The sequence below is a fragment of the Cynocephalus volans genome, unplaced genomic scaffold (assembly GCF_027409185.1).
Source record: "Cynocephalus volans isolate mCynVol1 unplaced genomic scaffold, mCynVol1.pri scaffold_35, whole genome shotgun sequence".
NCBI lineage: Eukaryota > Metazoa > Chordata > Mammalia > Dermoptera > Cynocephalidae > Cynocephalus > Cynocephalus volans.
In genome coordinates, this window is record NW_026902463.1 from 5,929,846 (window position 1) to 5,942,265 (window position 12,420).

Below are 12,420 nucleotides of genomic sequence, written 5' to 3' on the forward strand. Positions count from 1 at the left end.
GGGTTCATGGTCTGTGGACGGGTGCGGATCCCCTCCATGTCCCACTTGGCTCCCCTCCATGTCCTTCTGGCCTCCTGTTCCAATAAACATCATCCCCAGACAAAGCTACAGTGCAGGCTGTGTACCTTGTTCTCAGTCCCAAAGGTGGGAGAGTCCAGGAGGCCACGGAGAACTTGGACTCTCAGCTGGGTCTCATGGGAACCAAGCCCTGCTTAAATCACCTCCTGGGCCCAGGGAGAGAACCAGGGGAGGACATGGAGACTGAGATGGGCCAGGAGGGGCCCGCCTCCACCAGAACCCCTTTGGCCTTTCCTGTTTCCTCTGATCTCTGTAGCCTTAGAGGCAGAAGCCAGGCAGGGACATGAGTGGGAACTCAAGAGACAAGGAAAAGGAGTCAGGAAACCAGTTCCCCGAGCCCCCAACCCCTTCTCTATGGGTCCAGTCTTAGGCTGGGTATCAGGCATCATAGCAGAGGGGGCAATTGCAGCCCCAGGATCTGGGGCATGTTTACAGAGCAGGGCTTCGGTGGTGGGGTGGGCCCAAACCCTGTAATCACAGAGCCCTCCCCAGCTGTGGGCTCTTGGTCCCTGATCCTCCAGCTCCTGGAAACAGCGTGAGGGGGGTGGGAGGAGACCACTGCGGTCTTGGTCAGAGGCTGCCGGACATATAATTTGCATATGCTCCTGGGTAGGTCATCTCCCCCAGACCCAAACGTTCCACCTGTAAAATGAAGTCTCTGGAATTGGGGAGAGGGAGGCGGGGCCTGGAGAAGGGAAGGAGTCATGGGATAAATCTGCCTGGGCAGGTACCCAGGAGGAGAATGCTCTAGGAGGTGGTAGATGGATGGAGTCATGGGAGTAACATTTTGGGGACTCCACTGTGACCTGTCTGAAGCTGGGGAGCTTGAGATGGGGTATAAAAGGCTGGTGTCCAGGGCCAGGGTTCCACAGAGGAGCAGGGGGGAGATGGGGATGGTGCCCCCTCCTCTGCTCCTCCTTCTGCCCCTGGTCCCTTCTGGGAGTGAATCCTCACACAGAGAAGAAAACCATGTCTCTGAACACACTGAGTGTGTCTTCAGTGAGAGGCCGGTGGGCACTGGGGAGAAAGCTACTGATCCTGTGCCGGGTGGGCTCTGAGCATTGGGGGCACTGCCCAACATGGAGGCCCCATAGGTCTCAAGGCCCTGTCCAGGCACAGCTCCAGGGAGCTAGGTGGGCAGCCCACAGGTTCAGACTTGAAGACCTCTTTCCCTCAGGGCTGTGACTGGCATACAGCATTCGACGTGGGAGCCAATTTCTGATCAGATTCTGCTGTTGAGAGAGAGAGAGGTGGTGAGTTCACAGAAAAACAACAGGCTGACCTGGAGTTGGCAAGTGTATCACAAGCAATGAAGTTGTGATGAAACCCAGAGTCTCGAAAACAGCATTTAAGTCCTCTAAGAAAAGTGCTAAAAGTAATCCCTGCAGATGTGTCGTGGCTGTCCTGATGTGCTCAGAATGCTGAGGAAGGAAATCAAAGGTTGACGAAACATCCACCTGCCTGTTGAGGGTTACAGGATTGAAACAACGTGCTGGAGACTGACTGCACTGGACATATTACAAGGTAATATGGGGAATTTTAAACAAGTGCTGGAGCAAATTGGGATCCTAGAAAAATGCAACTGAGTACAGGTAACACTGGCCTCAGCCCTTTCAAGTTAAGGAAGGGTTTGAGGTTACCTGAGAACCAACCCCGACCACAACCATGATATCCAGCCCTAAACCTCGAGGCATAATCCTAACATTAACCCGTGCAATACTGGTGTCTCTGTCCCTACAGTTCCCATCAACAGAACGAACCCACCCCCATGGGTTCACAGAGCCCTGGGGTGTTGGGGTGGGGATGGGGGGCCACACAGCTCTGGACCTGGAACCATTTCTCAAAACTTCTGTCTGCATCTTGCTGTCTACATTGCTTGTTTCCTTTCAGTAGATGAGAGTGGAAGCCAGACTGAGAAGGGGCCTCCACCTGGATCACAGGTAGCCCTGAACCCTATGACGACCACATAAGAATTTCAAATCAACTAGCCAGAATGAAAAAGAAGCATCCCGAGAGTGTCTGCAGTGCAGCCAGGGATGGCAGTCACTGGACCATGCCAGGTGTTGGGATTGAGGTGTCTGGGCACCCACATTGCCCTGGGTAGGTCTTGTCACCACAATCTACCCATTGTCCAGTCTGACCCTCAGCAATGTACCCGTGGTGCCTGGAGATGGGCAGGAATGGTCAGCACATCTCAGAAGTCACCCAAGTGTCCCCCAGCTGATGACCTGCAGAGAGCTGACACTGAGGACATCGGCCTGACCTTGTCCTAAACTCCATGTGTGTCGACCCAATTAAGGTCAGAAGCAGCCAGTGATTGCTGCTTCTTGCAGCCAGTGACATCGATAATATTGTGATAGATGGAAAAGAACATGAGAGAAGAGAGTTCGATTGTGTGTATAATGAGAGATATACAGTGAGAGATGTAAAGTGAGATATGCTGAGATATTTATATAGTGAGATATATAGTGAGATATTTTTATAGTGAGATGTTTATATAGTGAGATATGCGTATAATGAGAGGATTATACAGTGAGAGATACATAATGAAATAAATAAATAGTAAGGTTTTTATATAATGAGAGATACACAGTGAGAGATATATAGTGAGATATTTATACGGTGAGAGAGATATATAGAGGTGTATATGTATTTGTACATAAGCACACTTACATAAAAGTCTCCATTTCTTGGCAAATTATCCAAGAACTCAGCCAGTCTGTGGCAAAATTTAGTCACAGACCCTGGTGTATTAGCCCATTTTTGTGTTGCTGTAACAGAATACCTGAGACTGGGTAATTTATAATGGAAAGAGTTTTATTTGGCTTAGGATTCTGGGACAGCTGCATCTGGCGCAGGCCTCCGGCTGCTTCTACTCATGGAGGAAAAGCAGCAGCAGCTGGCGGGTACCAGCAGATCACATGGTGGGAGGAAGCAAGACAGAGAGAGAGAGAGACAGTCAGGCTCTCCTCTTCTTTTAAAGCCCTCAGAAACACGCCCCTGAGCACCATTTTTAATCCATTCACTACTGCATGGTCCTACAATCCAGTCACCTCTTTAAGGTTCCAACTTTCAATTACCATAATAGGATTTCCCACCCTCTTAACAGTCAGAGTGGGGGCTAAGTTTATTTATTTATTTATTTATTTTGTTAATTTTATTTTGTCAATATACAATGTTGTTGATAATTGTGGCCCATTACTGAAAACTCCCTCCCTCCTCTCTCTCCCCTCTCCCTCCCAACAATGTCCTTTCTGTTTGCTCATCGTATCAACTTCAAGGAATTATAGCTATTATATCTCCCCCCCCACGCCGTTTTATTTTTTTGCGTGTGTGTGTGTGTGTGTGTGTGTGTGTGTGTGTGTGAATTTATTTATCTATTTTTAGCTCCCACCAATAAGTGAGAACATGTTGTATTTCTCTTTCTGTGCCTGACTTGTTTCACTTAATATAATTATCTCAAGGTCCATCCATGTTGTTGCAAATGGCACTATTTCATTCCTTTTTATAGCAGAGTAGTATTCCATTGTGTGGATATACTGCATTTTCCGTATCCACTCATCCGATGATGGACATTTGGGCTGGTTCCAACTCTTGGCTATTGTAAATAGTGCTGCGATGAACATTGGGGAACAGGTATACCTTCGACTTGGTGATTTCCATCCCTCTGGGTATATTCCCAGCAGTGGGATAGCTGGGTCATATGGAAGATCTATCTGGAATTGCTTGAGGAACCTCCATACCATTTTCCATAGAGGCTGCACCATTTTGCAGTCCCACCAAAAATGTATGAGAGTTCCTTTTTCTCCGCAACCTTGCCAGCATTTATTGTTCAGAGTCTTTTGGATTTTAGCCATCCTAACTGGGGTGAGATGGTATCTCAGTGTAGTTTTGATTTGCATTTCCCGGATGCTGAGTGATGTTGAGCATTTTTTTATATGTCTGTTGGCCATTTGTATATCTTCCTTAGAGAAATGCCTACTTAGCTCTTTTGCCCATTTTTTAATTGGGTTGCTTGTTTTTTTCTTGTAAAGTTGTTTGAGTTCCTTGTATATTCTGGATATTAATCCTTTGTCAGATGTATATTTTGCAAATATTTTATCCCACTCTGTTGGTTGTCTTTTAACTCTGTTAATTGTTTCTTTTGCTGTGCAGAAGCTCTTTAGTTTGATATAATCCCATTTGTTTATTTTTCCTTTGGTTGCCCGTGCTTTGGGGGTCGTATTCATGAAGTCTGTGTCCAGTCCTATTTCCTGAAGTGTCTCTCCTATGTTTTCTTTAAGAAGTTTTATTGTTTCAGGGTGTGTATTTAATTCTTTAATGAATTTTGAGTTGACTTTAGTGTATGGTGAAAGCTGTGGGTCTAGTTTCATTCTCCTGCATATTGATATCGAGTTCTCCCAGCACCATTTGCTAAAGAGGCAGTCTCTTCCCCAGAGTATAGGCTCGATGCCTGTGTCAAAGGTCAGATAGCTGTAGGTGTGTGGGTTGATTTCTGGATTCTCAATTCTAATCCATTGATCAGTGTGTCTGTTTTTATGCCAGTGCCATACTGTTTTGGTTATTATAGCTTTGTAGTATAGTTTAAAGTCAGGTGGTGTTATAGCTACTCCAGCTCGTTTTTTCTTTTCTGTTTGCATGGTAAATCTTTTCCCATCCTTTCACTCTTAGTCTATGTGAGTCTTGATAGGTGAGGTGGGTGTCTTGAAGGCAGCGTATAGTTGGGTCCTCCTTTTTAATCCAGTCAGCAAGTCTGTGTCTTTTGATTGGGGAATTTAAGCCTTTTACATTATGAGTTGTTATTGAATAGTGTTGGTTTATTCCTAGCATTTTGTTGATTGTTGTTTGGTTGGCTTCAGTGTCTTTTGTTCCTTGCTTTCTGATTTACTGTTTGTTTTCTGTGTTTGTTGGTTCCTTAGGTTGTAGATAGCCTTTTTGTTTGTTTGTTTTCTCTTCATGAATGCCATTTGTATTATACTAGTGGCTTTAGATTTTTCTTGGGTTTTTATGGCAGTGGTAGTTATTTTTCAGGAACCAAACCCAGTACTCCCTTGAGGATTTCTTGTAAGGGTGGTCGTGTGGTGGTGAACTCCCGCAGTTTATGTTTATCTGAGAAATATATTATTTGCCCTTTGTTTCGGAAGGATAGCCTTGCAGGGAAGAGTATTCTTGGCTGGCAATCTCTCTTTTAGTGTTTTGAATATATCATCCCTTTCCTTTCTGGCTTTTAGGGTTTGTGATGAAAAGTCTGATGTTAGTCTGATTGGGGCTCCCTTATAGATGATTTGATGCTTCTCTCTTGCAGCTTTTAAGATTCTCTCTATGTCTTTGAGTTTTGCCAATTTGACTATAACGTGTCTTGGAGAAGGCCTTTTTGAGTTGAATACATTTGGAGATCGTTGAGCTTCCTGGATCTGAAGATCTGTGATTTTTCCTATACCTGGGAAGTTTTCTGAAACTATTTTGTTGAATATGTTTTCAATGCAATTTCCTTTTTCCTCCCCTTCTGGAATACCCATGAGTCGGATATTTGAGCGCTTAAGGTTATCTGATATCTCTCTCAGATTTTCTTCAATGCCTTTGATTCTTTTTTCTTTCTTTCTTTCTTTTTCTTTTCTTTTTCTTTCTTTTTTTTTTTTTGACTGCTTGTGTTATTTCAAACAGCCCATCTTCAAGTTCAGAGGTTCTCTCTTCAAGTTCCACAAGCCTGTTGGTTAAGCTCTCCGTTGTGTTTTTTATTTCCCTGAATAACTTCTTCAGTTCGGCAAGTTCTGCTACATTTTTTTTCAGGGCATTGATTTCCTTGTACATTTCCTCTTTCAGGTCCTGTATACTTTTCCTCATTTCATCATGATGTCTACCTGAGTTTTCTTGTATCTCATTCAGTTTCCTCAGAATTATCACTTGAAATTCCTTGTCAGTCACTTCAAGGGCTTCTTGTTCTATAGGATCTAGAGCTTGAGATTTATTATCTTTTGGTGGTGTACTTTCTTGATTTTTTGTATTTCTATCTTTTTTTGTTGTTTATTCATTGTGGCAGGGGGTTTCACAGTCCACAGGTTTGGCACTATTGACTGACTAAGATGTTGTTGTGGTTGCCAATTTGGTATCGCTACCTCAGTGACTCCCTGTTCCTGTGTGCTCTGTTCCGGGCTGCTGGGATGCACCGAGGCACCGCAGAGCGTGTGGTCTCTGCAGAGCTTCCCCTTCCCCTGCAGGATGTCCCCCTGCCCTGTGTGCGCTAGGCGGGGCTTGGGATGGAGCCGGGTGGCGGTGGTGAAGCCAACCTGCTGCTGGATTGTGCAGCAGCAGCGTGGACCCTGTGGAGTTCCCGCCTCCCCTGCCAGACGTCTCCCCGCTTTGTATGCACTGGGCTGAGCTGGGAATGAAGCTGGGTGGCAGCTGTGAAGCCTACCAGTTGGATCACGCAGTGGCGGCCCTGCAGGGCATGTGGTCTCCATGGAAATTCTGCCTCTCCCACTGGACGTCTCCCTTTCTCGGCCGCCAGTTGAATTGCTTCCAGCTCCAGGGACGGGCAGGTGGAGGCGGGGGGTGGGGGTCAGAAGCTGTGGTCACCTCTGCAGCCTGGGGTGACACACGCTGTTCATGCCTCCATGTTTCCACTTCTGCGGCTGCGGCTGAGACGCGGGCTGCGGCGAACCGGGGGGTCCCTTGCTTGCGTTGGGGGAAGATTCCCGGTTCTCAGCAGGGTAAAGACACCCTTTCGAAGCCGTTCCTTAGCGCTGACTCTGCTACAGCTGCATCCGGCGCGGGCCTCAGGCTGCTTCTACTGGTGGCGGAAAAGCGGCAGGCACCTCTCCTCTTCCGCCATCTTGACCTCCCTAAGTTTCTAATTCATAAAACTTGGGGGACACAATTCAAGCTGCAATGAGTTGGCGGGGGGCATGATTCGATCCACTACACCTGGCGTCGTGGCTCAAGCTCTGCTCAGGTAGCCCCTGTCCGGTGATGGCAGATCCCCTGGACTGCTGACGCCCTGCACGCTCGGCTTCCCACCTGCTGAGAGGCTCCGTCTGGCTCGCGGAGAGGGTGAAGGATGCAGTCAGAAGGTGGACACTCGGGAACCACCTAAAGTAGGGGCAAACCTTCCGTCTGCCAGCTGCCCACTTCCTACACCTGCACCCCAGCTGTCACTCTGCTGCACCAACACCTGCCCCTCAGCTGTCGCTCTGCAGGACCTACACCTGCACCCCACCCTCAGGCTGCCATCTGAGCCGAATGCTGGCGGATGGGACCAAGCGGAGCCGGACGGTGGCGAGTGAAGTCGAGCGGTGGCGGGTGGAGCCAAGCGGTGGCGGATGGGACCGAGTGGAGCCGAGCGGTGACGGGTGTGGCGGGTAGGCGGGGTGGCGCAGGCAGAGAGCGGGGCGTTGGACTGGGGTAGCCGCGCGGCTGCTGGGCCCCGGGGAGCAGGTGGCCCGGGGCGCGCGGCGGTGCCCGGGCGCTGGGAGGCTCACGGCGGCCGTCGCGCAGTCTCTGGCAGAGCATGGCCCTGGGCGGCGCCCCGGTTGCCCCTGTCGCTCCTTGGCTCCCTCCCCGTCCTGACTCCCGCCCCCGACCGGGCCTGGCACACGTCCCCGGGGCTCAGTATGCGGTGCGGCTGCGGCCCGGGGTCCCGGGCTCCCGGGCTCCAGGCTTCGCCGCCCCACAGCTGTGTGGACCCGGCCCGCAGGGTCCAGAGACGGGCCGCACGCACCGCGACCCGGGGTCCGCCGCTCCGCCCGCGGGTCAAGAGGGCTCTCGCGGACACCTGCTCTCTGCCGTTTGGCCACCCGAGTATGGATGGACACGACGCCCTCACAGCCGCGCTCCTTCTGGGACCATTAGTCCTACTCGCTGCTGCAGCCCGAGGGTCCCCTGGCCCTGGACAGCCCCGGGATGATCCCTCGCCAGGACGCCTTTCTGCTGCCTGCGCCATCCTGGGCTGGGGACTGACCTCCCTGGCCATGCCACTGACGCCTGCGAGCGCCCAGCCACGGCGCCACGCAAGCTGCATGGCTTAAGGTTGGGGCCCAACCCAAGTGGGCCCCATCTAAGCCCATCTCTCAGTGCACCCGTCAGTATCTCTCTCTAAGGAATAATCTTTATTGTGGTGAAACATTCGTAACATAGAACTGACCATCTTGACCATCTAAGTGTCCAGGTCAGGGGTATTGAGCACGTTCACACTGCTGTGCAAACATCACCACTGTCCCTCTCCAGAACTCTCTCATCTCCCAGACTGAGACTCTGCACCCACTAAACACCAACTCCCGCAGTGCTGGGCTGGCGGCAGCCAGTGGACATCTGCCACTTGGGAATCTGACCACCCTGGATCCCAGTCTCTCCGCAGCTGGACTTGTGGTGAGGCTGTCGCACAGAAAAGGAACCAGAACGTCCAACTGAGAATTGTAAAAGGGGGTCTTTACCGGCAACTGTCTCTCCAGATATTCTGGTATGAGAAGAGCCCTGAGTTTAAATTGAAAGGGTCTTTTAAAGGCACATTGTCACACAGGCAAGAAAATCATATAGTCACACACTTAAAGTTATCATATAGTCACACACGTTTCCTCCTAGTTTGAGGAGGGAGGGGGTTTTTTGAGGCCTCCTGCAAGCTGGCTACAGAAGCCAAGACAAGCCAGTTAATCACTTAGGGACAGCAAAAACTTCCACAGAGCGGTTTCCTCCTCAGGTTGTCTAGATACATCCAGAAACAGCTCTTGGTTTTATTAGTCAGGGACAGCATAGGCGGGAAACAGCAAAGGCAGGCAGAATTTAAAATTTGTGTAAGAACAGGACAATTTTTAAACTTCAATTTTCACCATAGGTGTTGGGGGGTGGGTTCAAACAAGGACACTTTTTGAACAGTAAAAATGGCATTAGCTAAATCAATCTACCTCGTCACAGACTGTGAGGTGTGGCACATGCTCTGTGATGGGAGAAGAGCCAGTTCTTCCTCCGAGGGTGCAGCGGGGAGAGGAGACAAAGCCCAGTGCATCCAGTCTGCACCCAGCTATCTCTGCGGCCAGGTCTGTCTCTCGCTCCTGGGCTTGGTCCTTCATTCCTTCCCCAACATATCCAATACTCCTCCGCCTTGTGCCCATTTGCTTAAGATGGTTGAAACGGGTTTTATCTCCACACTCACGCTCCTGCACACTGAGGGTGCACTGAGGAATCACATTTTTCCAGGGAGTCTAAGGAAGCGCAGCACAGCACCCCAGAGTGTGTGTGCTGCAGAGAGAGGCCTCGTTTCTGTCGGGTCCTGACCACGTGAGCTAAGTCACTAAACCTCTCTTGAAACAGAGTAAGGCTAAGCCTGCAACCAAACTGACTCCATTTTCCCTGCAGAAGACACTTCGTTACTTTTCCGCTCTTCAGTCATGAGACCCCTCCGGGCAAATGATTACCCCATGGGCTGCCCTGACAAAACAGACTGACATAAGACAGGAAACAGATATTTCCTGAGTGGAAAAAACCCTTCCCAAGGCTTGTTTACTATAATTGTAAAAGTTACAGATTAACCTAAGACCGCTTTAGGAATTCTCACCTGTGCACAAAGTATCAAGGTGACTGCTACAATGACCCTCCTGGGGTGACAATGATGAACAGCACTGCCTACTGAGCATGCACTCATGACACAACCAGGAAGAACAGAACGGACCACCTCCAGTGATGCTGCCTGCCACCCCTTAACTCCTTTCCTATAAAAAGACCCTGAGCAGCTCCCCTGGGGGGGCTAAATTACTGTTGCTACCCCCCTCATGAATAAGTCCATCTCCTCTTTTCATAAAGCGCTGCTTGCTTTACTGCTGGGTACATGATTCATTTCTATGACTTTGGAATCCGATTTCCTAATTTAATCACTGGCAAAAATTGGGAGGGCATCGGAGAGGACTCCAGCTGCAAGAGGCAAGTGGCCACTGGGACTATTTTGCTCCCATGTCTCTGCTGCTGGCAGATCTCTCCTGGAGTCCCTGTCCTAAGTTCTGACAAGGCAATGCTTTATTCTCTTTACCTTTCTCTGACTTTCCGAGACCTGTTCTGTTTGCTTGGATTGTATCCACGTCTGTGCAGGTGCACCGTGGAGGGCTCCTGGCTATGCTTTGTTTTTTTGATTTAAATCTAGTTGGTACTTTTCTTCTTTATGCTGAAAACAAGGGGGAGAACTTCTTTTATCAATTCTTGTTAATGGGGTAGGTTGGCCCTGCCGATTGGGTCTAGGCTGAACTGGTTCCACTGCTCCTCTTTTCTCTTTGTTTGTTTGCTTGGTTAGACATTTAGTTGAGTACGTGTAATCTGAATAAACCTTCCAATCCGTGCATCAGCTTTTGGACTTCGAGGTCATTTGTTTAATGCGAGAGGGCAGGGCAAGCCTGGCCGGTTGGTAACACTCTGTGCCTCAGTTTCTTTGTCAGAAGAACAGAGAGAGTATATGTTCCTGCCTGTACGAGTTTGTCAGGGCTGCCATAACAAAATACCAAGAACAGGGCTTCAGCAGCAGAGCTCTATCCTCTCAGAGTCCTGGCCAAGATCGAGGTGTGGCAGGGCCAGTTTCTCGTGAGGCCCTCTTCTCCCTGTGTCCTCGCGTGGTCTTTTCACTGTGTACAAGCATCCTTTCTTTGTGCCCAAATTCCCTCTTCTTATAAGAACAGGACATTGAATTAGGGCCAGGCCTAACAACCTCATTTTATCACCGTGAGACCACATATAGTCACATTCTGAGCTACTGGGGGTTAGGGCTTCAACTTATGAATTGGGGTGGGGGAGCCCAATTCAGCCCATAGTGCTACCTCACAGAGCTGTTGCAGGGCTAATGAATGTGTATAACACACTTAGCACCATGTCTGGCACATGGTAAGTACTCAATAAAAGTTAGCTCTCCATATTATTATGTATGTCGTTGATTGCTTGTATATCTTTCAAAGCAGACTGGTATGGCTTGAATTGTGTTTCCCCAAAAAGTTGTAATCCCCAGTACCTGTGAATAGGGTCTTTACAAACGATCAGGGTAAGATGAGGTCATTGTCGTGGGCCTATAAGCCAGGACGACTGGGGTCCTTTTTGAAAGAGGAAATCTGGGTATAGGAAAGACATGGATGGGGGAAGCTGGCTGTCTACGATAGGGGGAAGCTGGCTGTCTACAAACCAAGGCCGCTGTGGCCGTTGGAAGCTGGGAGAGAAGCATGGGGCAGGTTCTTCCCCACAGCCTCAGAAGGAGCCAGTCCTGCCGACACTCGATCTTGGGCTTGTGCCCCAGAACAGTGAGAGGGGACACCTTGCTGTTCAAGCTTCAGCTGTTCGAGCTGCCCTGCCTGTGGTCCTCTGTTGTGGCAGCCCCGGGAACCTAATGCACAGACTGCCCTTTTCACTCCTAAACACCCAGAGCCCAGTCTAGCCCTGGCGATGCCGCAAGCGTGCTGTAAGTAGGTTCTGAGTCTGCTATGAAGTTTCACCGTCCCTCTGCGTTGAAATCATGTGTCCTCATCAAGCACTTACTGCTGGTTCACAAAAGTTCCTTCACGATATTTAAGGTGCTGGAATCATGAAATAATTCTTCCGTCTTTTTTGAAGGTATGATTTTTTGGACTTTTGTCCCCTAAGTTTCCCCAAGAGATCCTCCAAAAAAAACCCAAATAAAACCCCGAAGTCTCTTTTATTCTGCAGGTGTCTGGGAGATGGAGAAGGAGTGGGAGAGAATCTGTCCCAGTGTTCCTGTCCCTGGGGGCCATGATTCCCCTCAAGCCTGTGGAAGTCCTGTTGCAGCTGGGAACAGGTAAAAACTTGCTATTTAGTTTCTGGACAGTCAGATGAACAGGCCATTTGCAGCAGCAACAGTTTGGGCTCAGGGCTGAGAAGAAGGCAGGGATCCAATTGCTTCCCTTGATAGCCGAAGCAGCAGCTTCTCCACCCCATGTCTGTCATCCAAACATGCCATGGACACCTTGGGGGTGGGCAGGGTGACTTACTCGATGCACAGTGCCATGCAGAGTGGGAACCATGGAAACCACAGCACAGATGGAAAGTCCCATAGCCAGGAGGCAGTGCTGACAACGCTAGACCCTCCCCGGGGCAGAGGGTCTCTGCTGCCCGACACCCCAGTGATGCCCAGCAGGCAGCCCTGTGAGCCACCAGCCTGCGCCATGGCAACTTCACAGCAGCTGGATTTAGAGGTGTGACGCATCTGAACTGAGAGGCTCAAGCCATCGAGGCCGCTGCCTTGTGTGGCTCAGAACCTGCCTCAGCCAAGATGGCCCCTGACCACCATTGGGGTCTGCTGGTGACAGACTTCCCCTTGCCCCTTCCTTGTCATCGCTATGCTGATGACACCAGCAGTGCCGCCTC